At 42.8% G+C, this 4878-nt stretch overlaps 1 pseudogene; it reads right to left on the reverse strand.

Annotated features, from left to right (window-relative positions):
* The window catches only part of LOC110336883, a 3465-nt pseudogene extending 3160 nt beyond the window's left edge, over positions 1-305 (reverse strand).
* Positions 306-4878: the final 4573 nt, after the last annotated feature.

Genomic DNA, 4878 nt, shown 5'->3' on the forward strand with positions numbered 1-4878 from the left:
TGGACCCCCACTCTGGATAAATTCCATTTCCTCTTGAGACATAGGTTTCCTTCTGTATTTCTGAGGTGATGCTTTTATTATTTCTTTAGTGTCTGGTGACCCCCTAATGNATCAGTAAATCTCGGGACACATTTCCTTTAGAATTCTGTGAAATTACAGAGGAGTAGGAGAGGGGAGTGCAGCAGATCCCAAAGATTCTGAGGCACTGAGTTTAGGTTTGTCTTTTCTGTGGGGAATCTTATTAATGGAGCATGTGGATTCACTACCTGTAGGACTCTGGTGGCAGAAGCCATCTTCCTGCCCATTGTGACACCCCAAGCAGGGGCAGCTTCCTTGGTGCAAGCAAACCACAGAAGTGTTGATTGTGGGCACTGTGGGAAGGCCCTATCTCTGATATCCTTTGGTGATGCTTGAGTCTGTTGTTCCTATTCTCTTCCCCAGATTTTCTATCTACAGAATCCCTTCAGATTGTGATTTCTTTCTTGCTTCTATGTCCACTCTCAGGTCTTTCATAATTGTATTGATTTCAAGGCTCTGAGGTATGCTTTCAGCTTCAGGGACTGTNAAAGTGAATTGCCATGCTGAGTCAAGCAGCAAACATCCATGAAGGCCTCCTTGGTAAGCCATATTCTGATCTGTTGACATATCAATCTGGNGTATGTGGATGTTGGGTGGGGTATTCAATGGATGCTGAGTATTCTCTTATTTAATGCAAAAAAATATTGCACTGTCAANCTGAGGTTATGGTCTGGCTTTATGTCTTGTTTATCTTGTGTTTGGTTTCATTTTTACTCTCTCTGTTCNATCTTTTGTGCTTCCTGTGTTAATTTGTTTATCTTGGACTTGGGATAACTGAACAGACAGGATTGTCAATAAGACTAGCACACCTAAGAGCTCTCTAACCTCTCTAAATAAAACTGACAAACATTACCATGTGGAGACAGGGTAGGGTGGAAAGGGGGTGTGGAATGTCAAGCTGACAGAGGGTAGATGGGGGAGGGGGAGGGAATATGGAGTGTAAAAAATAAATTAAGCCAGGTGTTGTGGAGAACGCCTTTAATCCCAGCATTCAGGAGGCAGACGCAAGCGTATTTCTGAGTTGGAGGCCAGCCTGGTCTACAAAGTGAGTTCCAGGACAGCCAGAGATATACAGAGAAACCTGTCTAAAAAAAAACCAAAAAGTAATTAATTAATTAATTAATTAGAATAAAATTAAAAACTTCAATTACAAATTATTTAGAGTTAAGAATGAAGGGGGTGATGTTTAGAGAACATTGACATCTTTCAGGAATCTGTTTTCTTTTTGTATCCTATGGATTCTGGAGATTGAGTCATACTGAGGCTTAGAAACAAATGCTTTTAACCAATGAGGCATCTTCCCAGCCTCAGAAAGTTTCTTCTTAAAATTATGACAGACAGCAAGGAATGTAGTTGCCACCTTTAATTCCAGCATCTGGGAAGGTCGATCAAGTGACTTACCAAGAGTTTGAGAACAGCTTGGACCAAGAATATTTAAAAAGGAAATAGATGAGAGCCTGGTGAAATGGCAAAATCCCATCATGCAGGTAGATAGGGACAATAACTTAAGGACAGAACCTCCTTCATTAATACATACAACAAAGTCAGAGCAAGGACAATGACCTACCTGGCAGATGAACAATTAGCAAACCCCCTGTTTCTACACCTGAGGAACCCCAGGGTAAGACCAGATAGAACTTTGTGAAATATGACCTTATGAAAGGCCTCATGACCAGCCACTCCACTGCTGGCCTTGGAAACCAGCTTCCCAGAGCCCCAAGGGCCAGGTGCTATTTCATTGCCTACATTGGGAAGGGTGGGAATAAGTACATTGAGAAAAGGGAGAGTAACTCGAGGACCTGATGATCTGCAGGAGGAGCAGGCACTGACCCATTTCCTACATTCATACCTATTGAAGGATTATCACTCCTGGTCTTCAGTGCCACCTCTACCTGGAAGTAGCACAAAAATGAGAGAAGCTCTGTGGTGTTGGGCCATAGGGTGGTGCAGTGTATGCAGAGATGTTGGGGACTTAGAACTTATTTGAGTCCATAACAGGGCTGAAGCAGCAGCTGGAGCTCTGATGGGGTCGTGGGCTGCATCTGCAGTTTTGCTGGGGCTTAAGCTTACAGTAGGTCTTCTTCAGCTGCAGCAACTGCATATTTGGGATTAGACAGCCAGTAAACCATCATGGGCAATATATCTGAGATGCACCCTGCCCCACCTGCAGGCCTGATAAAAATTGGAAAAGGGTTTTTTTCCCCAAAACTGAGAAGGTATATTACAGTTAAGTAACTTCTGGGAGGTAGTTGTTATTCTATGGACCCAGGCACACAGGATCTCTACTGACATGATTAGTGATATGGACATGGCCTCTGAAGCAGAGGCTATTGAGGCTAATAGGAACTTTTCTACAGAACATTCCAGGCACCCATGACCCTCACATCTCTCTCTCTCTCTCTCTCTCTCTCTCTCTCTCTCTCTCTCTCTCTCTCTCTCTCTCTCTCTCTCCCATGATCCTTGAAAGATTAAGGAACCCAGACCAGAGTTCTTCTCAATTCCATGTAAAAATTCATTCACCCCCAAATATGCTATTTTCAATCCCACTATATAAAGGGATTGAACAGCTCGGTTTGGAATCAGTAAAGCCAGAAATACATGATCATATAAGTTTCCACTCAGTCACCCCAATCCCCAACATAAATCACAAACTCCTAGGCCTTTACATAAGAGGAAATTCATAGCTCATTGTAGACTAGAATCCTTCCTAGTGTTTGTGTCTTCTTTATCAAAACATGGGCTTAAAACCTGTCCCCACAGTGGACCCTCTGTTCCAACCCACCTTGCATCCTTATCCTCTGGAAGTTTGAACTTGCTGAGTTTATCTTTCATTATTGAGAAACTACTGTGGTTTGGGGGGGGGTGTTGGGGTAGGCAGGATGAGAAACACAGATTCAGACGTACCCTCTCTAGGGTTCAGTACAGAGGAACCTGAGTTCCAGTCTGGTACTCTGTGTTAGTAAATGTGCATCAAAGTGGTCACCCAGATAGCCATCCTCATTCTTCTGTATTAGAGCCACTCCTGTGGAACACGAAATAGAGTACCATCACTGCCCTCCTGACCACTCTATACTTTGCCTATACCATCAGCATCATCTCTCTGTCCATAGGAGACTCAGACTTCTATTTTCTATTATCCAAATTCATGTAGGTGCCTGGATAATTAAGCTCAGGACAGCTTGATGTCTGTCCAACGTTGATCCTCATGCTCAGGACCAATAGTCATTTAAAAGTCAGCTGCTAGTACCTACTTGAAAATGACTGATCTACCTTCTGGTTTCTATCTGGGACCCCTGAGTTGAACCCCATGAGTTCAGGCACCTTGGATGGAACAAATTTTCTTATATTGGAAATCCTATGTAAAATAAGTACTAGGCTAGGTGTGGTGGTGCTTGCCCTTAATCCCAGGACACAGAAGACAGAGGGAGGAGGCTCTCTGTGAGTTCAAGACCCACCCTGGACACCTAAGACTATATAGAGATATCGTGTTTTTTAAAAAAGCAAAGGAAAGACCCTGACTCAAAATTCAAAAGAGATAATGAAAGAAAGAAAGCTATCATATTTACTATCTTGAACCTCCAGAAAAGTGAGTTGTCATATATATGACATAAAAATGAAATGAAATATCAAATACTATAATAATCAAAACAAGCCTTGGAACTGGGCATGTGGAAGAGCACATGTCTAGAACCCACTAGGAAAGAATTAGGGCCATGGAAAAACACAAGAGGACAGGCCTTCCAGTGCCAGTTCCTGGGTTTATCCTTGCACTGAAGACAAGAAAAAGAAAAGAGGGCTGGGTGTGGTGGCGCACACCTTTAATCCCAGCACTTAGGAGGCAGAAGCAGGCAGATTTCTGAATTAGAGACCAGCCTGGTCTACAGAATGAGTTCCTGGACAGCCAGAGCTATACAGAGAAACCCTGTCTCCAAAAAACAACAACAAAAAAAAAACAAAACCAAAATATACATATATACATACATATATATATATATATATATATATATATATATATATATGAAAAGAAAAAGAAAATAGGACTGGTATTACAAGTCTGTAAGGTCAGTTGCTGAGAACTCTGAGGTAGTCAAATTGCAAACTCTAAGTGTCTGTCTTCGTCCGGGTTTCTATTCCTGCACAAACATCATGACCAAGAAGCAAGGTTGGGGAGGAAAGGGTTTATTCAGCTTACATTTCCACAGTGCTGTTCATTACCAAGGAAGTCAGGACTGGAACTCAAACAGAGCAGGAAGCAGGAGCTGATGCAGACACCATGGAGGGATGTTCTTCACTGGCTTGCTTCCTCTGACTTGTTCAGCCTGCTCTCTTATAGAACCCAAGACTACCAGCCCAGAGATGGCACCACCCACAAGGAGACCTCCCCCTCTTTGATCACTAATTGAGAAAATGCCTTACAGCTGGATCTTGCGGAGGCATTTCCCCAACTGAAACTCCTTTCTCTGTGATAACTCCAGCTGTGTCAAGTTTACACAAAACTAGCCAGTAGAGTGACCTTGGGCAAGTCATTGAGACCCTAGTTCAAAATAAAATCTAGAAGGAGGGGACTGTAGTTATGTCTCAGCAGTTAAGAGCCTGTACTGCTCTTTTGAAGACAAGAGTTTGATTTCCAGCCCTCATGTTAGCTCATATCTGACTGTAACTCTAGTTGCAGGGAGATTTTAAGCCTCTGCTCAGCAAGGGCAATTATATTCAAATGTGAGCACACACACAAAATCAAAAACAGCATATCTTAGCTGAGTGGTGGTGATGCACATCTCTAATCTCAGCACTTGGGAAGCA

This window comes from Mus pahari, chromosome 19 (genome assembly GCF_900095145.1).
Source record: "Mus pahari chromosome 19, PAHARI_EIJ_v1.1, whole genome shotgun sequence".
NCBI classification, from domain to species: domain Eukaryota; kingdom Metazoa; phylum Chordata; class Mammalia; order Rodentia; family Muridae; genus Mus; species Mus pahari.